Consider the following 25,875-nt stretch of genomic DNA (forward strand, 5'->3'; position numbering starts at 1 on the left):
TGGTCGCTCTATAAAGTTACAAATACATTTGGTGGTGACAAGTAACAAAACTGAAAATTAAGCAAATAACTAATTGACAAGTGAATTGTAATCTATCAATGAAAAGTTCAAGGCGATGTATTTTGGTATGTAAAATATGGAAGGTGATCTTATTTGGAAAATAACTAAATATGGAGGAGGTGTATAAGAATCCAGTAATGCAAAGAGGCTTTGCAGGTTAATAAGTCCATTAAAATTCACAGTCACAGAGTCAAACAGATGGAAACAGGCCCTTCTGCCACGCCAACCAACATGCTCCATCTACACTAGTCCCATCTGCCTGCGTTTGGCCCATATCTCTCCAAACCTGTCCTATCCATGTACCTGTCTAAATATTTCTTAAAGGTTGCAATAGTACCTGCCTTAACTACCTCTTCTGACATCTCGTTCCATACACTCACATGGTGTAAAATAATTACCATTCAGGTTCTAATTGAATATTTCACTCCTCACCTTACACCAATGTCATCTGGTTCTCAATTCCCTTACTCTGGGAAAGAGACCCTGTGTGTCTACCCGATCTATTCCTCTCATGATTTTATACACCTCTGTAAGATCAGCCCTCATCTTCCTGCGCTCCAAGGAATAGAGTCCTAACCTGCTCAACCTCTCCCTATAGCTCAGGCCCTCTAGTCCTGGCAACAACCTCGTAAATCTTCTCTTCACTCTTTCCAGCTTGACAACATCTTTCCTATAACATGGTGCCCAGAACGGAACACAATACTCTAAATGATGCCTCGCCTACGTATTATATAACTGCAACATGGAGGCACTGCAGAGGGTTTGCAAACAGTCTGCAATATTGATACCAGAATATATAGGTTTTAACAACTACGAAATGATCTTTTTCTCTTGAAAAGCAAATTTTGAGAGATTACCCACTGTTTTCTTCAAAACTGCAAAGAGGTTCAGATGGGATATTTCCACTCATGGAGAATGGCAAAGCAAACAGCCAACAAAAGACAGGCCTTAAGAAATTAATCAGACAACCTAAAGACAGCCACTTTACACAGAATGTGGTGAGGATGTGGACCTCACGACCACAGACAGCAACTGAGACAAAAGAAAAGCATAAATGCATTTAAATGGAAGCCAGACAGGCAAATGAAAGAGGCGGGAACAGCGGGTCATGTAGATATGGTTAGTTGAAGAATGATGGACAGAGGCTTGCACGTTGTACAAATATTGGCAAAGACTGGGACTGGTTCAGCAGAATGGTTATTACGGTGCTGTTTAGTATAGTTTAGAGATATAGCATGGAAACAGGCACTTCGGCCCATCTAGTCTATGCCAATCCTTGATCACTCATTCGCAATCGTTCTATGTTATATCACTTTCTCATTCACTCACTATACAGTGGAGGCAATTTACAAAGGCCAATTAAATACAAATCCGCACATCTTTGAGACGTAGGAGGAAACCCACGCGGTCACAGGGAGAACGTGCAAACTCCAAACAGACAGCACACAAGGTCAGGATTGAACCTGGGTCTCTGATGCTGTGAGGCAACAGCTCTACCAGCTGTGCCACTGTATTTATTTCACTTAATTCTGCCTTATGCTGGAAATTAATGAATTTGCTAAACTTAATATATTCTCATGAGATTTCTTGCAAGATGGTGTTATAGAGTTACATGATAACTTATTACCATATTATCTTAGTAGGAGGATTACACATTATTTTGCAATGAAAAATCTTACATTAGGTTCTTAATACTACAATGTTAGTGTGGCAGTGATATTAAGCTGACTGCCATAAAGTGGTAATACCAAGTGTACTGTTAGTCAGAATTTCTGTTCTATATGTGGAAACAATTTAAGTGAATTTGTCAATATTTTCTCCACTTAAGATTTCAAATGAGACGCCAAATGTGTTCTAAAAAATATATAATTTCATTTTAAACACCTAATGGCATGTTTATGAACACATTTGCAAAATGACTCTACTTAATAGACAGAGAAGCTGGGTCCCAATTAGGGATGCAATGCACTGCACTGACAAATCTTTCTCAATGCTTTTCAGATCATGCCAAGTCCTATCTAACTGAGCTTGTGCTCCACTCTACTATGTTGGCTGGGCTGAGCTGGGCTTCTTGGGTGATCTGCACTGTTTCAATTAAATGAATCAATTGGCTGATTCTGGTCACATACCAAGTAGAAGAAACGACAGCTAAGTCACAAAGAACAACAGTCAGGATGGCTCCTGGTCTCTTCCAAAGTAGGGTGTTTAAACAAGGGATTTTGCGAGTTGATCTATTTCATTTATTGTGATTGTAGGGTTTTATTTAATCATGACAATAATGTATTGTTTAAAATAATCATCAGATGGACAGCAAAAAAAGTTTTGATTGTACTATAAACAGATTGCACATGGGTAAGATCCATTAAATGGTTTATTATCTTTCAATTTTAGCAGGGATGTATGATTTTTACATTCAACAAATTTTTTAGAAATAATTCTGTTGTGTTTAAAATATTCTGTATTGTGTTGCAGTGTTATGGCCAGATTAAAACATTCGACCATACATTTAATTCCATGTTTTGTTTCATATTTTAACACCACCTTCAGGTTTTGAACTATCCATACTGACTTAAGCAGAATTGAACAATAGGGAGAATAGTGAATGACACATCTTTTAAAAAAAATTCTAAAAAGATCAAAATGAGAAAAGGAATTCCAGTTAGCAGAAAAGATTGTTTATATTTATTCACCAATGACAACATCAACATATCATAACATCAGTTATATTTTTCCAGCTAATTTCCTCATCCATCTTGTAAACCCACAGTCAATCCAATGGGCAAAATGTTGAACCAATTGAACCATTCAAATTGTTTCGTAGATGCAGAATTTCAGTGACTTCTCCAATCAGGAACTAAGATTTGTATATGATTCAGAAGAGAATTTAAATAATAATTATAAATATTTAAAATATTTTGGATCATTGTAATTCGCGTATGGAGATTGCCAAGAAATTAGTTACTATATACATATTGAATGCCACTTAGTTACCTTAATGAAGTTTAGCCTATTTGGCCATCTAGACAAAGTTGTGCCATGATATTTTGAACCTACACACTGGGTAATTTACAGTGAGGATCAAAACAATGAAGAAAGGTCCCGAACGGAAATGTTGCCTATCCAATCCCTCCCCGGGTACTGCCTGACCCGCTGAGTTACTTCAGCACTTTATGTTTTGCTCAAGATTCCAGCGTCTGCAGTTCTTCGTGCCTCCAACTTAAGATAAGTTTAGTCCTGGAGGTCAACAGAACTTGAAACTGCTCTTCGTCAACCCAAGTGTAATATTTACCCATCTGAGATTTCAATGTCCAAATTACAAATCAAAAGTGAAAAAAGAGACACTTCAGGATCATTCACAGGAACAAGAGCATTTAAAATTTCACAGCAGAGACTTTCATTAGCAATGAAGAAGAGCATTCTGAAAAGATATTAACATCGCAAACAACTGCCTGGTAGTCACATAGAGGTTGAGGAACTTGAATCTGAAGGGGCACAATGTTATCCACACCAAAGCCCACAAGGAGGTCAGAGACGCTCATTATTAATTAGCTTTATCTATTAACATCTTAATACAAAATGTTGTCTGGTAACAAACAAAGATGGTTTATAAGCAAGATGTTTTAGTCAAGGAGAATCCAGGAAAAGACTTGTGTGTTGTGACATGACTTTGTGACATAACTTTGTGACAAGACCTTGGCAAGGCTGTATCTGGAGCCTTTTCATCGTGGTTGACTGTGGCTGTACTAACCCGACTCATAATCCAGATGGAAATAGCTTGATTAAAAGGTTTGAGGCTGAGAACATAATGCTTAACCACGGTGGCTGAGGTTTTCCTCAAACCTCAGAAAGATAGTGAGTTAATGGTGAAAAAGGCAAACAGAAACATTAATTATTCCAAACCCAAAAGAATGCACCGTTTTGAATGTACCCTGTAATTGCATTTGGTCATGCTGCAGCATATTTTATGGCAGGCTTGTAAATAAGCAATATCTTGTCATGCTGGTAGTTTTTACATATGGTTGTGATTATGATTGTTAAACTGTGGCCATAGCTGCATACCATGACAAAACTAAATGAATCTCTGACCAATTTAAAAAAATTGCCAGCACAAAATATATTAAGAAATCAAGTAAGCATCTAATTGGCAAACTGCAGTATTCTGTACTGTGCACTTCTGTTGTAACAAACGTACCAACCAAGCTCTTTACTGGATAACCCCTGAGAATGCCTCTGTGGTTATAATAATTCATTAAAAATGGCATTTATAGAGTCCAAGATGCTTTCCTTACAGCTGTATTAACCCTACTTCCTGTATGGCATCTGGAAGACTTCCAAAAACAAACATTTTATATAAAACTTTATTACTGGAAAACCACTAACTGAGCCCCTTCTCTAAACACTTACCTTTGCCTACGTTCAGCATGGCACAAATATTCTTTTACTCTACAGGAAATTGCTCTTTCCCATTTTTCCTTTAAACTTCCACTCATTTCAACCGCTTATGAGAAAAACAAAGTGATGTTTAACAGGGGTGCCACCTGCTTGGGGGCATCATGCTGGTATAATCTCATTCAAGGAGTATTCCTAAATTGCTATTTTCCCACCCTTTCCATTGGCCTGCATTCCATTCAACAGCTCAAGGGAAATGGAAAATAATTTTAGGGATTTCTATAACAGCTTGCCATGGGTTGTAATGAATGGAATATGTTTTTGTCCATAACTGTCCCATGAACAGATAAGGCCGCCAGTAGCAACCACACTTCTAAATGTTGAACCCTGAGGCCCCATCTCCAGCATCATTCTTTGCTGTAGAAACAAAGAGCTGCGATGCTGGATAATAAATAAAAGGACACACAGTGCTGGAGCAACTCAACAGGTCAAGCAGCATCTCTGGGGAACATGGATAGGCGACATTTTGGGTTTGGACCCTTCTTCAGACCCAACCAAATTTTTATCTTTAAAAGTCTCTGATAATCAGAAATTTGAAAAGAGTTGATATTGATTTAGATTACTTAGAAACATAAAAATGATACTTTAAATATTCATATATGATATCTATTTAAAGCACAGGAATTGCTTAATTAATATGCTCTAAATAGTAACAATTGAATAAAAACATAAATATTCTTAGAAATAAAGAAAGATAAACTGCAAACTCAAGTAAACTGAAAGTTGAGTGACTTCATTCAAATGAATGGAGCTATGCCACCTGCAAGAGCTGGCATAAAGATGAGGGGCCAACTGTGAACGGTACATAGTTGGCATAAGGCTGAGGGATCAAAGTGAAGTTTACATGGATGCATAAAGCTGAGCAGCCAGATATGAACTCACTTTCTTACTGGACAGTCTGGACGGGGTCGTCTGTCTGGGCCAATGAGAGTTTGGATGCTTCTGAATCTGACATTCGCTCCATTCTATAGTTCCATGCTGTTCTGTGGCATAGAAGTTCTGTGGCACAGAAGTCTAAAAGTCATCGATCATTGTGTCGCAGCTATGCCTGGTTATCAATCGGTATAAATCAGACCACTCTCTTTTTGAGTTACAAAGAGTTCCAGTAGGCATTGATAAACTTCCATACAAGATTATATTTGCAAAATGTAGAGAGGATGGTATTATATACAGTATGTGATGGTTGTTGGTTTGGAGAAAGTATAGGGATGAAAGTAGTACTCAGATAGTTAACTTGGGAAAGGTGATGTTCTCCATGAAACTGGGGCCTCAGCTTCTCACCTTGCATATTAATGGCTTGGAAGAAAGAATAACGCTCGCAGTTGCCGTTCAAGCACAGTGAAGGAAGTTACAAAGGATAATGGACAGTTGAGGTGAGTTGGCAAAATCTTCGATGCAGGAAAGCAATGATCATCCAAATGAGCATATTTTCTCGGCATTGAGATAACTTTGGAAAAGCAAGTGATGTTGAATGTCAATGTACATAAATAATTAAAGGCAAGTTTGCATGTGCAAAAAATAACTAAAATATCACAAAGATGTTTTAAAAGTCAATTGGACAGGTACATGGATAGGAAAGGTTTAGAGGGATGAGCACAAATGCTGGCAGGTGGGACTAGTGTAATTGGGGAACCTTAGTTGGCATGGGCAAGCTGGGCCGAAGGGCCTGTTTCTGTGTTGTATAACTCTATGGATGTATCACTCAGTGACTCCAAGCTTATCTCAAGCAGGTAGGCATTTGAAAGATAGGAATAATACTTCAATTGTTTTACCACTGGTCGAACATCATCTGAACTGTTAGCTACCATGGGAAAGGAATGATACCTATATTTGTTAAGAAATATGGAACGGGGTAGCTAAGTTGCGATTATAGATTAACCAAAGCAATGACCATGCAGGAAGAACTGAATGGCCTTTTCCTGGTCAAACATTTCACTTTTGACTTCAGTTCAATCCAATCACAATCAAAGAGACAGTTTTATGAAGTTTTATGAAGAGAAAGGATATCCATTCTCCACAATTTGGTGTGCAATTAACTTGTTTCTTATCACCTGTGACAAAATTTAGTGCTGTGACATATAAAACATAAATACCATGTTAGAAAAAGTAATATGAGGATGAGCTCAGAAAGTCTGTATTCTATTCGGTCAAATTTTTCTAACACTATAGCTACAATATATTGAAAGGAACAACAGACTAGACCACAGAAAGTGCTAGTGAGAATCTAAAAATGAACAACAATAATTTGAGTGCTTAACAATACATTTCAAACACACTGCGATAAATGGAAGGTGACGGAGAGGAATTGCAGCAAAGTTAAGGAATGATCTCTGCCACTTCTGACAGGCATTTGCTTTCAACTTTGAAAAGCTTGATCCCATTTTTCACTGTGAATACTGTACCTACATTTCACAAGATGTCTTAAAAGCATATTTGCAGATCTTATATTAATCATTGCAAGTCCCAGTCACACTACTCACTTAGGCAAACATTTCAGTCCTTCACCTAAGAAATATCACACATACCTGCAATTCTTTTATGAAAGGTACTTTGTCATCTTATCTCGAGGAGGACAGTGATCCTTTGTTCCTTTTCCATAAACACAACCAAGTTCTATTTCTTTGCCTCCTTTCAAGTTTTCAAAATTCTATCATGGTTTTTTTCCCCCAGACCTTTGCTTCACTGAGTTTAAGCTAAATAGATAAAATTATCGCAAAGCAAAATATTTCTTCAGATATGTATGTAACATCTGGAAGGGAGTGACAAAAATAACACCAGAGGAATTCGCAAATTATTGGGAGAGGTGGCAAAACATTGCGAGAGTGGCAAGTCAGATTTTCAGACTCCGTGTGGTAGAAAATGCCTGTCAATGCAGGGCAGGTATTACTCCAGAAACAACCATGGTTATGGTAGGAGAACCTTCCAGGGTTAATTCAGGGAGCATATTGCGGTGTGGCAATAGGATGCCTGGAGAATTAGAATGGTTCCAAGGGAAATTCCGGGAATTGAGGGGAGTTTTACACTGCAGGTATGAATGCAATATGTAGAGAGCAGGCAAATATGATGCAATCGTTTTAACCAGGGGTAGATATGGGGCAAAGAGAAAGAAGGTGCAATGGCACTACTGATTAAGGGGACCACTGCAGAACTCACGAGAATGTCTTAGAACAGTCGACAATGCAATCCACTTGTTCAGAAACAATATAGTTGCCATCGCACTACTGGGTATGTTCTATAGGGTACCAGCAAAACAGGCTGTTGTTAGAGGATGAAGTTGGAATTGTTTATCTTGGATCAGACATAGTTGAGAAATGTGCAAGTCAAAAATTATGGGTCCAAACAGAGTAGATGAAGAGAAACCTATGGACAGGTACATGGACAGGAGAAGTTTAGAGAGATATGGGCCAAACGCTGGCAGGTGGGACGTGTAGATGGGGCATCTTGGTCGGCATGGGAAGGTTGGGCCGAAGGGCCTGTTTACATGCTGTAAGACTATGACTCTAATTCCACTGATTGGTCACGAAGCAAAGAATCTAGACTTCAGATGATGAGTAGAAGAACCAACAACAATATAAGAACAAGTAATTATACATTGTAATGTTTTTATTATCTGGCAACAATGTCTGATGGATCCATTCAATGACTTTTAGACTTTAGACTTTAGACTTTGACAGATACAGCGCAGAAACAGGGCCTTCGACACACCAAATCCATGCCGAACAGCGATCACCCCATACACTAGCACTATCCTACATACCAGGGACAATTAAACATTTTTACCAGAGCCAATCAACCTACAAATCTGTAAATCTTTGGAGTGTGAGAGGAAACCGGAGCACCTGGAGAAAACCCACTCAGTCTCAAGAAGAACTACAAAATCTATACAGACAACACCCGTAGTCGGGGTCTAACCCGGGTCCCTGGCAAGGCAGCAACTCTACTATTGTGTTGCTGTGCCATCAATGCTTTCAAAAGGATCAATATATAATAGAAACATTGCAGGGAAGGGGAATGGGGCATTGCATTGTCCTTATAGAGAGCCAGGATAGACACGAAGGCCAGCGTAGACTATTACAGTTCTCAAATCCTAGCATTCACTGAAACATTCATGCACACACTAAACATGAGCTTCCAGCCAAATCAGTCCTCTATTTGGCTAAAGCTATTTCAGTGTCATTCACCCTTGAGTCTTTATCACAAAATTTCATTCACCCTCGACTAAATTTTCTTATGTTTTTTTTGGTAATTTTCATCTTATTCTCCCTTGCGTATAATTTTATGCATAATTTATTTTGAGCAAAAAACACAGATTAACTAATTTCTTAAGTGTTTATTTCAATCAACCTTTTGAACATCCTACAAAGAAAACTAGGAGTGAAAAAAATAAGTTTAATTACCACTGGAGTTGGAAAACCATTCTATTAGAATGATAAAAATCCATTCCAACGTATAAAACACTGGGCTTCAGCCCCATCCTACCCTTTCGGGTTTTGATTACTGCAGTTTTTTTTCTTGGAAAATTAGCTCAAAAAACCATGGTCTTCCCTAAAAGGTTATATTACAGTAATTTTGGGAATTATCGTGCTACTTTGAAATTCGAAAACCATAGGTAGAGAGAAATTTCCAACCCCACTGCCATTAAAACCAATACGAGCTTACTAACCACTTTAATGGCAATGCCTTTTTTAAGTATATAAAAATATCTGAATAAATTAAGTCATTCACCCTTCATTCACCCCTCTAGTTTAATTCACCCCAAAATAATGTCATTCGTCCTTGGGTGGACAGACACAAAATGCTGGAGTAGCTCAGCGGGACAGGCAGCCAGTGGCGGACTGGCCAGGGTGTCAGCTTGCCCGACGGCAAGTGGGCCCCTGATGAAGTGGGCCCCCTTTGTCTCCTGGCAACCAATATTTTTAGACCCAGTCCGCCACTGCAGGCAGCATCTCTGGATAAAAGAAATGGTGACATTTCGGGTCGAGACCCTACTTCTGAAACCTCACCCATTCCTTCTATCCAGAAATGCTGCCTGTCCCGCGAGTTACTCCGGCATATTGTGTCTATTTTCAGTGTAAACCAGCATCTGCAGTTTCCACCTACTCGTGAACACTGTGGAGCTCAGTTTCATTACCCTGGAATTTGTTTAACGCAGGGAATAATTAAATGGACCGTTAAAGATCTTTGGAAAAGCATCATATTAAAATTAATACTAAAAACACCATGCACCATAAAAATGGATTTGGCTGCTTGCATCTACTGCACGTTAAGAAAGTGAGATCACATAGTGTCTATTTCTACAATATGAGTTTTGAAGATGAATAAATTGGTGAACTAAGTAATATTCAAAGAATATATAAACTACCAACTGTTCCCAGTGTAAGGCCTGGGAATATTAAAATTTCTAATATTGTAACCCGGCACATGGCATTTATCATTCATTTACACCGTGCAGCCTACATATTCAAGGACCACTTACACCCGAGCCATTCTCTCTTCTCCCCTCTCCCGTCAGACAGAAGATACAAACGTCCCTTAGCCGCTGTTATCAGACGACTGAACAGATCGCTCATAAGCTAAGGTGTAGTCACTAGGGCGATTTACCAACCTATCTCAATGCCACTTTCTCTATTTTTTATCTGCACTTTCTCTGTAGCTGTAGCAATATATTCTGCACTCTGGTTAATTTTCTCTTTGCACTACCTGTTGTACTTGTGTATGGCTTGAATCTATTCATGTATTATATGATTTGACTAGGTAGCTTGCAAAACAAGGGTTTTCATTGTAAACCCGTACATGTAACAATAATAAACCATTACCGATACCAGTAACAAAAACGGTTAGCTACATCAGTATAATTCTTCATTCTATTGATTTGTTTCTCCTACAACTTCAGTTCATCCAGTCATAATTTCTTGATGTGTTTATATATTTTAAACTCTATTCAGCACTGAGTGAGTCACCTAGACAACCCTGATAAACTACAATTCATCTCCCGCCACAAGAGGTCCATGTCAGACACCATCTTTCTGGCCCTATACTCATCCCTGGAACATCCAGATAACAAAGACACCTATGTCAGACTCCTATCTGTTGACAATAGCTCTGCCCTCAACACCATAATTCCAACCAAACTCATCTTCAAACTCCTGGACCTACTGTAGGGCTCAGCATCCACCTCCATGGATGAATTTTTGACTTCCTGATCTATGGACTGCAATCGGTAAGGATAGGCAGCACCATATCTAGCACAGGGAAGTTAGGGCAGGGCAGGAACCACAAGCAGAATTTCTGAAGAGGAAAATCCAGTCCATCGTTACACTGGTTGCTTCATGCAAAACTCTGGATTAATTTGCAAATTTCAGCCAAGATTCCGGGAATGATTCAGCCAGAAAGACTAAGCTCAATACTTACAAGTAGAGCATTCACTCAGGTATTCTTTTACCAGGAATGCATGTCACATGGGCTGTTCCTGCATTTCATGGAAAGGCTGACACAGCCGCAAACGTCAGCTTTTTTGTTTCCTGTTGCACCACAAATTTAGTTTGCAACATAATTTCTCATGGGAATCACAAGGAGAAGCCAAAAAGCTATATTTTTCACATCTGTGTTAAAAAAAAAAATAGAGGTGCTCTCTGGATCTGGAAGGGGTAACGATTCCTAATGAACAAGTGAATCACCAAAAGACAAGCTCTTCACCAATATAAAGTAAAGACAGAAAATGCTGAGAACATCCAGCAGGTCAAGCAGCATCTATGGAAGGAGAAACACAGTTAAATTTCCAGTTCCTTTGTCCAAGACCTTAAATGTTAACACTACTTTCCTTTTCACTGCTGAGAGTTTCCAACATTTTCTGTCTTAATGTCAGATTTTTCAACATCTGCTTTCTTTTTGATTTTCATCAACATATTCTCCGCTCAGAGATTCCTTCACAGGGGAGAGGGAAACTATTTTCTATTCCTTTCAATAATGCCTGCGGGGTCTAATTTGCCTTCTCATTTTATTCCTATTTGATATGGGACAAGAGACCTTGTAGAAAGAGATAATTGAAAGAGAAAAAAAATTACATGAAAAAAAAATCCTCAGATTGTTATTAGCAAAATCAAGTAGTGTTTCTGGTTGGGATCTCTCAAGGCTTGAAGGACCCAACACTAAACAGCGTCTGTCCATTTCCCTCCACAGATGCTGCCTGATTCGCTGAGTTACTCCAGCAGTTAGTTTTATTGCTCAGCCCTCTGGCAACTTACTTTGATTTGAGCTTTTTAAGAATCTAAGCTTCTTTTCAGCATTAAACAGTATGGGAGGAGAAGATCATGTAGATAAAAAGCATTTTTGAATGTTGCAATGCAAATAAACAGCAACATCAGATAGCCAAGAGTTTGTAACTATAAAGCTGCCAATAGATTTGCCTGTCTATTACAGTATATACAATCAAACTGGTTCATGAGTACAGAAGTTTTATAAGCCACTCGTTAACATTTTCAGGCAAAATTCCAGTGTTGATCTGAACAAATGGTGCAAATTGTTACCATCATGCAACAAACATATTCCAAAAAGTAAATTAGCGAGATAGAACACTTTCAGAATTTGTGTCAGCAATTTGTGTAAAATAGATTTTCTGGTAATTTATCTTCACATTTTCAGTACAACTCTCCCAGGTTTAGATGCATTTTCCCCCAGTTTCTTTGGTGGGAGTGGTTTAGTATTTCAATCCAGCATGCATTTAAATTACAGTATGCCAAGATTCATCGGTCCGTTTGCTCCACCTTTTAGTTTCTTGTTTCTTCTCATGTTGCCAAAATTGCAATCCAAACATCTGTTCATCTCTTAGAGGTCAAAGAATAGCAGTCATAAGCAGCAAGCCAGGCTGGCTTCCACTCCCGAGTTCAGAGCCCCTTAGACAAACCTCGCCACCTCAGATAATACCGATTCACTTCAGAGATCAGATGCAGCACTGAACAATACCAGTGCATTATAAACTCTGTGAGCGGAAGAGCCTGAATCTAAAATACTGAAGGTACTTTGTCTTCCGCAATAAAGTAATGGAAGCTGTACAAAGTTAACAGACACAGTCAAACTGCAGTGACTATTCTAGCTCGGGCAACTTGAGACTGTGTTTTTAATTTCTTAGAACAGAATGAAATCAAAAGGTAATTTGGCCCATTGAGGATATGCCAGCTCCCAGCAGACTAATCCTATCAGTCTCATACTCCTGCTCTTTTCCTGTTATCGTGCAAATAATTCCCTCATCCAATTCTCTATCGAAAGCCTTGATTAATTCTGTTTCCAGCACCTCAACTGCGAATTCGAGATCATAAATATTCTCAGCACAAAAAACATCTTCTATCATTTGTCCCAAATCTTTAATCCCTGAATCAACTGCCAATGGAAATAGCTTCCTTCTAACTTGCCTAAATGATTCTTGATCTCGAAATTAAACCTGTACTCAACTTTAGAAAAAAAGACACAAAGTGCTTGAAGGACTCAGCAGGTCAGGCAGCATCTCAGGAGAACATTCATAGGTGATGTTTTGGGTAGGGACCCAAACTATCCATGTTCTCCAGAGGTGCTGAGTTACTCGAGCACTCTGTGTCTTCTTTTGTAAACCAATATCTGCAGTTCCTTGTTTGTAAAAACTCATCCTTCTTTGCTCCAACGAGAACAATCACAGCCTCAATTTGACGTGGCATCCACAATTTATCCTCTCCAGAACCGTGCTAGTAAATATTTTCTGCTCCCTCAAAAGAATCTTCACATCCTTCCTAAATGATTGAGAGTAATATGCCATTTGTGGCCGAACCAGTATTTTTTTTAAATTCAAGTTTTACACAACCTCCCTGTTTTTTTATCCTATGAATCCCAAAATCTCGTATACATTATTAATTGCCCTCTCAACGGTCCTTGTCACTATCAAGGATGATCCAAGTCTTCAGCTGCGAGACAGCTCTTTGGAACGTTGCCATTTACTCACATATTCTTCCCACCAAAATCATTCAATTCCCACCTCTCTGCATTAAATGCTATCTTCTATCTATTCACTCTTTGTGCCAGCTTATCTCTGTCTCTGTATGTTACTAACGCTGTTTCCATTCTTCCAACCTTTGTCTCATCTGCAAGAAAATAAATTTGACCGTGCACACCCACATAAGCTTACTATTGTACTATTGTGGAAAATGCGCCTCCATGCTGGTCAAATGCTTTAAGCCAATTGATAAGGTCCCATTGTATCGCAAATGAAACAAGGCCACCAGCATTTCCAAGGACGTGTCTCACTCCCTCTTCTCCTGTCTCCCATCAGGCAAGAGGTACAGAAGCGTGAAAACGAATACCTCCATAATCAGAGACAGTTTCTTCTCAGCTGTTATCAGGCAACTGAACCACCTTACCAACAATTCGAGAGCAGTCCTGAGCTAATATCCACCTCATTGAAGCCCCTCGGACTATCTATATATCGGTCTTTATCTTGCACTAAACGTTATTCCCTTTATCCTGTATCTGTACACCGTGGATAGCTCGCTTGTAATCACGTATAGTCTTTCCGTAGGCAGGTTAGCACACACCATTAAGCTTTTGAAAGTACCTCGGTAGATGTAACAATAATCTAAACTAAACTAACAAACTACTACTTAAAAAATCTTTAACCTTGGTAAAGTTATAATTTCAATAAATTGATGACGATTAAACCTCTCGTATTTTTCCTGGATTATGGTAAAAGAATCTCAGTCCCATGTCTTGCTGAGCCAAATGATCCCGGGGATGATTAGGTTAACGTATGAGGAGCATTCAGTGGCTCTGGCCCTTCACTCGCTAGAGTTCAGAAGGATGAGAGCGGATCTCATTGAAATGTACCGAATAATGAAAGGCATAGATAGAATGAATGTGGAGAGGATATTTCCAGTAGTGGGAGAGCCTAGGAACAGATAATGCTGCCCCAGAATAAAAAGATGTACCTTTAGAATGGAGATAAGGAGGAATATCTTTAGTCATAGGGTGGTGAATCTGCCAAAGGTTACAGAGAGAAGGCAGGAGAATGGGATAGAGAGGGAAAAATTGATCACCCATGATCAAATGGTGGAGCAGACTTGATGGGCCGAATGACTTAAATCTGCTCCTATGCCTTATGATCATATAAAGGAGTAGCTTTGGACAAGTCTGATAACTGATGCAATACTGAATCGCCACCAGCTGTAGTACTAATTTTATTTGTACAATCCAGCTTAGTGGAATATCAAATTTCATTACATGTCAAAGGTCTACAGGTTTCACAGCCATGATGCGAGATCTGCTCATTTGCATGTCTACATAACTATTTTCTTTTGGCACAGTTAAGCTTTAACCCAACATTTGGAAGGAATTGGCTTATTTCATTGCAAAAGCCATGAAAAAATTCAGAAAATATAACATCCGAACTTTGTTTCTATAATTTTTTTCTGCGTTTTATTTTAAAACAATCACGCTTTATGTTCTCAGCCTTCAGTTTGCAAATCCAAGTAGTGAAAATCCATTCATTCACAAATAAAAGAAATGAGCATCAATCCCTTTAATCTTTGCTCATACAATACTCAAGCTGGTACCATAAGTAGGCAATCCGTTGCAGATTTTCAGAAGGAAAATTAATGGATTTAATTAAAGTTAAATCCAAACAAATATGTTACAAATTAGAATTAAAATTCTTAAAAGCTGAAAATTAAATGAGAAGATTTTAACCAACTCCACGAAAAATAATTCCAGTACAAGCAAATTCAGATCTTACTGGGTGAAAAGTTGTTCTGTCCATTTGAAACACTATAAATTCTTAGGTTTTTTTTCTGAGTGAAACATTTATGACATCGTTTTATTTTCTGAGTGGAATCAATTATGATATTTGCAAAGCAAATTATGTGACTCTGGTAATTTAACCGGACATTTTTCCATCTCAAATTTCATAGGATGGGATTTCCAAGTCAAAGACATGCAGAATAATGATATTCGCTACATAATATCGCTACATAATATTGGTTTATTATTGTCACATGCAACAACTGTAGAGGCAGGTTTTTATATCGTTCAAGAGATTACTCCCTCTAGCCACATACAAAGGGAATCTTTGTTTTGCATGCTATCCAAGCAAATCTTACCATACTTGAGTACAATCAAACGATGCACGTGGACAGGTAAACAGAGAAAGAAAACAATGCAGAATATAGAGAAAATGCAGGGGGTTTTTTAAGTGCCAAGGGGTGCAGCAAGGTAGATTGGGAGATCGGGACAACATACTTGGCTTATGAATACGATAAAAGTGGGGAAGAAGCTGTTCCAGAATCAGGTGGTATGTGCTTTCAAGCTTTTGTAACTTCTGCCCAACGAGAGAGGGGTGGAAGTGAGAATGACCTTGATTATGTTGGCTTCTTACTGGTGGATCTGAGGTGCACCTGTCAATGGCCAGTCTCCAAATAACAGCACTGCTACCAAAGCAGGTCTCAGCCCAGGTCTGGAAACTCAGTTTTCTTCCCTTCCTTATATCTCCAATGACACAGTCTAAGTCCTGACCGAGTGCCCAATGACTTCTGACACAGTCTGTGACTCTATTCCCAACACCTGATGACCAGCCCTCTTCCCCATGTCGTTGGGACCTGCCTTACCACAGGGCTTACCCTAAAAATTCTCTTGTGTAATTGTTAATGATACGGTGCACAAATGCAAGTGCACAAGGATAATCAAACAAAACTGTACATCAATTCCTCAGTCAGTGCAACCTTAAATAAAATTTGCATTTAGAGCAGGGACTTAATTAGACACACCTTTATGAGGCCACCTATTAGTCAATGGAAATCTGCTAAATTTCTCAATAAAAAACTAGCAAGGCTGAATGTTTATTGGGTGACCAAATACCATGAATCGTTCACGTGTGAGAGAGTATCTGAAATTATACAAACATTCTATCTATTGCATGTATAACAAAATATTCCAAAATAAATTGACAACTGTCCACTTTATCATATTATATTGAATATATTCAGAATATGCATGTGAATTATTGATGCAACGTTCGATCACAAGGAATGTCCCTTTAGCAGGTCTGCTTCCCCTTCCCCAACCTCTGGGTTAATTCTGTTTTTAAAACCAGAGTTGGGTTCTCATAATCGGTCTGCTCAAGTCAGGTGGCATTTTCTGGATTTTTTTTTAGCCGTAACTGGACTCGGTCGCAAGAAACATAAAATAACCCCGATCCTTTATGTCTTCTCGGCTCAAGGAATACCTACTAATTTGTTCACTGTGTCCGACAATGTCCGAAAGAAAGCAAACACTTCAGCCAAATAATATCATGCAGTGACAAATGCTCCCAAGGGATGCATGCAATCCACCGCTTGGAAAGTCAGTTCAGTGAGCCCTGTGTTAGCAATTCCCGCACAGAATTGAAGGAAACGGTGACACTGCTAACAATGTAAAGGTCAAGCGGCTGGCTGCCGTACTGTGCGTCAAAGAGCAAAGGTCAAGGGCTTCAGGTAACATAAGGCTTTGGGCTAAATGCAGGCATAATCAATCTGCTTTAACAAATCAACTTTAGTCGGTTAAGCTGCACAAGGCACATAGCTTCTCATTGTAGGGGTCTTGACTTTGAAACAGGGAGTCAGACAGTAGCCCTCATAAATACTGCTCTGAATGTGCCGTAACAAATTAAAGTTGATATATCTAGGACGAAGGGTTGTCACAGCCTGACCAACACAAAACAGTGGCTTGAACGGACATCAGTCACTTCCAAGGCTTAATTTGTTGCAGCTTTTTTTTACAGCATGACAAAATGTTCTAACATCCCATTGTGCCAATGTAATATCTTTCTCGCTCCTAACACATTCCGTCGATTTATATAAGGACCGGGAAGATAAAATGGGGTGAAAATAATTCTACAAATGCGTTGCAGGACTTAACGCCCACTGTCATCCTCAAGATCGTGCAGAAGCATTGGTCAGTCAGTTATGTCGCTCAATGGACCATGTACTGGGTGGTGAAAGGAGGGGAGGCATCAGGTGAGAGAGCCTCTGTAATCTGCTGAGGGGAACTACATTAGCTCTGGCTTGGCAACAAGGGTACCTCTCCTCCGGAGATCAAATAGTCCATGGAAATTGTACCAACTATCTTTCTGGAAGGAGAACAAGCATCTGTTCCACCACCAACACCTTGATCTACCAGATCCAGCGCCTGCCTGTCAACTGACTCCTGGAGATTGGCAGTGCACTGATGAATAAATCTCACCATAGAGATTTTTTTTCCCCATGGGACAAAAAGTCAGACATGGACACAAGGAACTGCAGATGCCAGTTTACAAATAAAAAAGACACAAAGTGCTGGAGTAACTCAGGCAGTATCTCAGGAGAACATGGATACAGTGATATTTTGAGTCGATGCCCTTCTTCAGACTTACATTTTCAGAAGTAAGATCCCAACCCAAAATCTCACCTATCCATATTCTCCGGTGTTGTTGCCTGACCCATTGAGTTTCTCCAGCACGTTGTGTCCTTTTGATTAGGACAAAAAGTCACAGAGACAGCAAAGTGTATTTATATCTTTCAATACACCAGGCATTATGCCATGTGATTTTTCCATCTCCGTCAAGGTGCTATTAGCAAATACAAGTGCTGTCAAAGCAAGGGTGTTCTCAAAGTAAACAGACTGCATTTCAAGCAGGATATCAGCCCGCATACTCCAGAAAAATCAGCTTTTTGAAGTACTTCTCAAATTTGCTGATCACAATTGCTCAAATCAGTCCAACGTTTAATGTTAAATCTGTGAGTTAAGTTCAATCATCAGCAAGTCCTAGAGTAAATTTAGGAGGGAAAAGTTTCAACTTCAAAAAGTGGTTCTAAAACTAGTAAAGCCTGACATTATAGTAAACAATAGCCCAGGTTCAATATCCAGATTAATGTTAATCCTTTCTAAACATTAACTTGTTTTCATTGTTAGAAATTATTACCATGCCAGCTCCAGTAAGAGAAGAAAACTGTTATATGGAGGTCAATAAATTGAAGAATAACAGAATTAACCAAAAAGTTATTACATTTCTACTTATTATACATTAACTGATTTTTGGTTTCCCATACCAACCTGAGCCGCCCCAATCAAGAATACCCACTGTACCACGCAACCAGCAAAGCAACTTGGTAATACGCAGCAAAAAGTGAGTGCATTACAAGTGGCTGTCTTTACTGCAAAACTGCTAATAAAGTGTATCCCATCGTCTGTGACTCTGAAGCTTGCCAGAAAATGTCCTCACAAAGTGGCAATGTTGCTACATATGAAGAGAAAAAGGAACGTGCTCACACTAGTGTACAAAACCAGCAATATTGAATGCATAGGCAGACGCTAAGAATGTATTAAATATTTTTCACTGCATTCTTATGTATATATATATATATATATATATATATATATATATATATATATATATATATATATATTATATATATTATTGCTACTTAAATGGTGGAGTAGACTCGATGGGCGAATGGCCTAATACTGTCCCTATGCATTATGATCATATACAAGATATAGAGCAGCTTTGGACAAATCTGATAACTGGTGGAATACCGAATCTCCACCAGCTGTAGAACTAATTTTATGTGTACAATCCAACTTAGTTGAATATCAAATTTCATTACTTGTCAAAGGTCTACAGGTTTCACAGCCATAATGTGAGATCTGCTCATATGCATGTCCATTTAACTCAGGTGGTCATAGGATGAATGTGCAAACTCCACACAGACAGTACCAAAAGTCAAGATTTAACCCGGGTCTCTGGCACTGTGAGGCAGCAGCTATACCCGATGTGCCACTGTGACATTCCTCAGTTAGCCTGCACTATTATGGTCTGGTGAGCTAATATCTATATAATTAAAAGTCTCATCTTGACCACTTTCTGTCTGTGCTGCATATTGATTTTAGAAAAAATTCTACCTTGTATCGCTGAGATTTTTGGCCGTCTTAATCAGTCCTCTTCCGCTGAGCCAGCCCCGAGGATTTTTCCCATAGATTAAAAATAAAAAAGTTATGCTGATTGGTCCTCTCGACTGTCAATTACAGGGGGGGGGGGGGGGGAGCAGGACTATAAATCCCCGGAAGCCTGGACGTGAGTCAGTCACTCTGCAAGATCGCGAGGGAGAGGCCACGACTGTCATTCTAAGCTGTGAATCAACTGAATTGTGAGTCTGCAATGTACTTGCAATAAATGATTTGTTAGCCCTTAATGACAATGCCATGAGTTGTTTGGCCTGCTGCCCTGCCTGTGCTTGAAAGTGCAATGGTTAATTGGAAATGAAATGACAATGCCATGAGTTGTTTGGCCTGCTGCCCTGTCTGTGCTTGAAAGTGCAATGCTTAATTTGAAATGAAATGACAATGTCATGAGTTGTTTGGCCTGCTGCCCTGTCTGTGTTTGAAACTGCAATGCTTTATTAGGTCTGACTGTGTTTTGAAAGAATAAATGCTTTATTAGGTCCGACTGTGTTTGGAAGGAATAAATGCTTTATTAGGTCCGACTGTGTATGGAAGGACTAAATGCTTTATTAGGTCCGACTGTGTTTAGTTCAAAAGTCCCGCTCATTTCATGACTTCTGCTTAGTGGACAGGTCGCGCTGATTGCGTAATTTCCGGTGAGTGCAGAGGTTGCGCTGGCTGCATAATTTCCGCTGACTGCGGAAGCCCCACAGTGGAGAGGCCGCGCTCAGCCATGTGAGTAGATTCAAGACAGTTTACTGTCATATATATGGTGTGTGAGTCAGTGTGTGTGAGAGTGTGTATGTGAGTGTGTGTGTGAGTGTGAGTGAGTGAGTGAGTGAGTGAGTGAGTGAGTGAGTGAGTGTGTGTGTGTGTGTGTGTGTGTGTGTGTGTGTGTGTGTGTGTGTGTGTGTGTGTGTGTGTGTGTGTGTATTGGAATTGGTGGAGAGGTGGAATATTGCATTGGGGGACCAGCCCTCCCATGTGAAGCTGGGACCCAACGGGTCCCACTTAGTCTAGTAACTGATAATTTGGAGACACGAGGAACTGCCTGTGCTGGATTCTTGCATAGACCACAATGCTGGAGTAATTGTGCAGGTTCAGGCAACATCTATGGATACTAGGACAGGCAATGTTTCAGATTGGCATCATTATTATTTATTTATTATTTATTGTATTATTGTTTACTGTATTTTGTTGTTGCTTTCAATGTGCCTGAAAAACTGCAGTAAGTGGGAATGTCATTGTTCCCATTACAATGCATAGGTCAATTAAACACTCTTGACTCTTTTCTCCTTGAATGGATAAGTGACTGGGGATGGAGTGAAATATCGCAGGATGAATGAACCGTGGCACCTGTCCAAGGAGGATTCACACACATGCAGATAAATCTTCCTGCAATTCTGGGCCAAGCATGAGAACAGGATGCGTCAGAACCCAGGAGTGCAGTCGTGCCTCCTATACTATTAGGAACTGAGCCACAGTCTTAAAGCAGAGTGTCTGCTCATTCTAACCCCCCTCTTGCATCTGCACATATCAGCTCTTGAAAACAAGGCTTCAGTCAGTTTCCACTCTAATATTCTACAAATATAACAGGGCCCTAGAAGGGTCCCAAAGAGTTGAAACCATGGACCAGGGTTCCTTAAACAGCCTCCAGGCAACATGTTCACCAATGGCGGCACACTGGGTCATAGGTGAGAAGGAATAGTGGAGTGGCACAGTGACGCAGCTGGTAAAGCAACTGCCTCACAGTGCCAGAGACCTGGGTTTTATCCAGATCCTTGGGTACTGTCAGTGTGGAGTTTGCACGTTCTCCCACAGCCTTATGACAAGCAATGCAGAAGCAAGAGAATTGCTAATGACAATAAGCATTATGGATGGCTGAAGCTTCAGTACACCAAACCGCAAAGACACCACAAGTTTTCTCAAAACTTTTTCCAGTTTTCTGAGGAAGGCACTGTCAAAGCTCTCATGAAGAAAGCCCCTGACAGAACCGGCAAAGGCTACAAGTGTGAGGCCAAAGCATTAATTACCAGGTTAACTTCTTCACAACTTCTCCCATTCAGCACAAGTTTGTTCTGGCCACAAATGGGATTCATGGACTTTAGGAAATTAAGCATCCAGATTTAGGATCAAAAGCTGAATTTAACTCTCTTAATGAGAAAGCACCAAATTAACAACCTGTCTTTATTGAGAATGCATGCTTCCTACTGCCGACAGTATAGTTAATGCAGAGGATGCCAGATTCTTATTGGGGTCCTTACCATTCAACTGTTGTGTAATCTTAACCCTGCTCTATCTCCCCCTCATTGATCTGTGTGAGTGTCCACTCACTGCAAAGTGCCCCCACTTAAAGGTCCTGGAACTTCTCCCATCCCATCCCCATCACTAAAAATCCTGGACTCACAATAAAATTATAAATTGCCGCACCGTCCTTGGATAGAAAATTGCACTGTTTCTTAGCAGCAATCCCTAACCTACCGCTCAAAGCCTTCAACGCAACATCACACGCATAATAGAGATGATCGCCACACTTTGAAGATTTGCACATGCATCTTCATCTGCATTGCTAACAACCTGTAAACTTAGATGGATGAGAATCTAAATATCTGTATGGAATAATAAATAGAGGGAAATGGTATTGAAATAGTTCAGTTATTATAGAAATCTGGCTAACAGATTAAAATTTGGGTTTTGTATTACTATTCAGAAACGAGTAACCAGCAACGTATTTTCAGAAGGCACCCATACCCTACTCCAATATCAAGCAAAATTATATATAGATATTGTGGGGATTCTTCTAAACTTAAGCACTAATCAACAATTTCTGGTAGAATTGTAATTTCTTCCAACAATTGTACAGATCTCTAAGATTCAAAGAACATTTCAACCATGTTTTCGCCTGATGTAGTATTTGGTTGACGTAATTTATTTTTTGAAAAGGGAGAAATGGTTGATTTTTAAAATTCAGATAAGCACGCCAAGAAATGTCTCTCTTCGCCAATGTTATCCGGCAAAGAATGTTTTGATCCTGCTTAAAACCAAAGTGGTGCAGGAAGCTTGCAGGTACCTTTGTTCCTTCAGTTCAACTCGCTGACTATTAGTTACATACTATTGACAAATCTAGGTTTCAGTATGTTGCTTAAAACTGTGCAAAAACAAATCTGAATATTTTTAATTTTGCAGTTGGAAATGCGGGAAAAGTTAAAATTAAACATGTTACAAATATAAATGTGCAGCCAATGTGCATGCGCACTCTGTGTTGGGTAATTATGCTAACACTGCGTACCCACACTGAGTATGAAAGCTTGCGTTTAAAGAAAAGAATTTGAAAAAGCTTTATTCCGCAAGATCTTTCTAATTCTGGGAAAAAAAAGACAGCAGCTTAGGAACAGCAACCGTCAAAAACTTTTCAGAATCCTTCACTGCATTGCAGATGCCAGCTAGCGAATCAGAGGCATTGCACACATACACAATCAGCTATCGATGCCAAGCCTTGTTCCAGTGGCAACCATTATTGGCTCCGCGCATGTGCCTTAATCTTTCTTGGCATGAGAAGAGCAAAATGGTGGCTCGCAAATCAATGGCACACAGACACAAAAGCGTTTCCATGCTCTGCAGAATAGAGTAATTTAAACTGAGAAGCCGCTGCTTTTTATTAACCGGCATCTTGAACCAGCAAATTCAACTTTGCTGCCCGATTCTTCAGAAACACAAACTGCAACTTCGGCTTTCAGCTCTCAGCCGTTTGTTCGAGGTTTCAGACTGCACTGCCTATAATGGGCAATTTTTTCCCAACAGTTTGTCTTTCCAATCCTGCTACTCAGAGCATGCCACCGACACGAGAAGACTTTTGCAAAATCCAAACCATTATAAAGTCAAGCACGGTGTCTTGTAAATAAAATCCTGCATGATGGAGGACATTCTTAAAATTCCAACCAACGGTGTAGTTTCTGTCTGGCTAATGAACTTCTGCTTCATAAAAAGCTTGCAAAAACAAACAATTCTTTTGTGCTGTATTCCTTTCAGGGATACAGGGAAAGGGAAGAAAGTTTATCTATAATTAACTTATGCCACAACTTGTGCAGCAAGTTGAGAATGAGTTTTTCTTTTAGCTTAACAGGTTTTGTTAATGAGCTGAGCTACATTAAACAGTCATCAAGTGAACATCACTGGTGGCTAATTTTCTCCCTCACATTGCCAGATGCCTTAAAATGCTGTGATTCCATATAATTAAAACAAAATTAAACTCCTTTTTTGGATTTAATTCTTATGTTGTAATGGTTAATGTTTCCAATGCGTTTTTTAAGCAACGTAACTTTAAAAGGTAGATATCATTTTAATGCATACTGCAGGAGAAGGAAGCAAATTGTGGATACTGGAGTTTGAAGGGAAAAAAATGGCTGTGTGGTATGTAAGGCAGGAGAACTGGCTTGGGAAAGAAAGCAGAGAAAAGTGAGAACTGTACTCTGGCCGATGTCTCCTCGTGTTTCCGAGCTGACCTGTGGTGAGGCAAACAGTACATGTGGTCAAGTTGGTCAACATGATAATGCTCTTTTTTCTTCCTTCACACCTATCCATGGTAGCTGCAAGCTAGACTCAGTCCCTTTACATCAAAATACGCTCCTTTGAAAAATCCAAAACAGACTTCTGAAATTGCCGCATGTGCACAAGCGTCTTTTGCAGCTTTTATTCCGTGACTCTATTTTTAGACTGTTGCACCATGTGCCAAAAGATTGTACTCAGGGGAATATCTGAGCATTACTTATACCTATATAAAAAATGAAACTGCAACAACCCCATAACCCTTCTTTCTGCACAAGTCGTCAATTGCGTAGCAAGAATGCAGCATCACCCGAATGTAGCAATTGGCACCGGTGAATAGGCAAAGATTTTGAAGGATGAAATCAGCGTATTTGTTATCAAATGTGAATCATGCGTCATTTCTAGTTATTAAATCCAGAATATTCATCATAAATCATATGGACCAACTTGCCATTTTCTATGTTGTGACATTCTACCGTTGTTTTAATTGAATTGTCAACCCGACATTCTGGGGATGGGGGTATGTGTGTGGAGGGAGGGGGGGGGGGGGGGTTGCAAGCAAATTGCACTTAATGTGACTTCAAGCAATTGGAAAACTGGTAAAGTTGAGGATTATTCTGGTCGCTGTGATCACGTTTATCTTAAATACAGGCAAACTTCCCATTTTTTTGGCTGGCCTTTAACTGATTACTATTCACAGCTTTCCTCCATCTTCTATATACAGTTTGACCAGTTCTGCAATCAAGTATAATTATCTTATACTTAAACAGTTCATTTGTAGTTTTCCCTCTAAACCAAGGTAGTTGTTTCTGACGTTCGATGTGCTCAAAAAGTAAAAGTACGTTTGCAATAAATGTAAAAATCAATGACAAAACTAGGACTTCCTGAAAAATGATCTGAGGAAAGTGAAGCATAAAAGAAATGACCTTTCAATAAAACAGGTCTTATTTTGTTAGAAAATAAGTCTATGATCCAAGGTGTTTCAAAGGGTTTCTGACCGTCATATCTAATTTAACCAACATAATAAATGTGAGTATTTTCCTTGCTTCAGTAATGGAGGATCTATTGTCAATCTGTTCCTTCATATACAATCTAATAAAACCCAGGAATCCTCCATAAACACTGACACAGCTGACCACCAGGATGCTAACAACTGGTGTGATTGTACAGGTATGATGTGAGGCAGTGGGAAGAAACTGTTCTGAAAATTGTAAATGGCTTCAGGCATATCTTGGTGTAGCAATTATCTCCATTCCTATTCTTCACTTTCACTACGTGATCTTAAATCTGAAAGGCAGATATCCAAGATCCGCGTTTCATCTCAAGGCTTCCAAAAAATTATTTGTGTCCAGTCTTTGGTATACTGCAACTACCTAATCTCTCTTGCAATTGAAATTTCAAATTGCAGGAAAGCAATGAATGAAATTAGTGACTTAAGGTGAAAATGGTACTTCACTCTGCACTTTAGAGTGAGGTTGACAACAGTGAAGGAGGCTTTCGCTTTTATCGCAAGGTGCCTGACTGATTTACTTCCTGAACATTGTCAGGGTCATGTGACTGTGTTGATAGGTCTCCCACAGCAGTCAGCGTTTCAGCAGCTCATACAAAAGCCGACTGCACACCTAAAAGTGAAAGAATGCGGGTTCATACTCTTTAGTTTCCAAATGACAGATACCTGTTCTTGCCCAGCAAGCCGGGAGGAAGGTGTAAGCAAAGGCTGTGCACTCTATGAACACTGACACTACCTGACCACCAGGTTCTCAACAACGGCTGGTTTCACTGTACAGATATGACATGAGCCAGCAGAAAATAGAGCTCTACCTCACAGCAACAAGGAACAAGTGAGTCTGTCAA

At 39.5% G+C, this 25,875-nt stretch overlaps 1 protein-coding gene across 14 annotated transcripts in view; it reads right to left on the minus strand.

Annotated features, from left to right (window-relative positions):
* Window positions 1-25,875, minus strand: part of nfib (nuclear factor I B) — a 292,080-nt gene that overhangs the window by 255,982 nt on the left and 10,223 nt on the right. The window lies entirely within an intron of this gene.

The sequence above is a fragment of the Amblyraja radiata genome, chromosome 3 (assembly GCF_010909765.2).
Source record: "Amblyraja radiata isolate CabotCenter1 chromosome 3, sAmbRad1.1.pri, whole genome shotgun sequence".
In the NCBI taxonomy this organism is placed as follows: Eukaryota; Metazoa; Chordata; class Chondrichthyes; order Rajiformes; family Rajidae; genus Amblyraja; species Amblyraja radiata.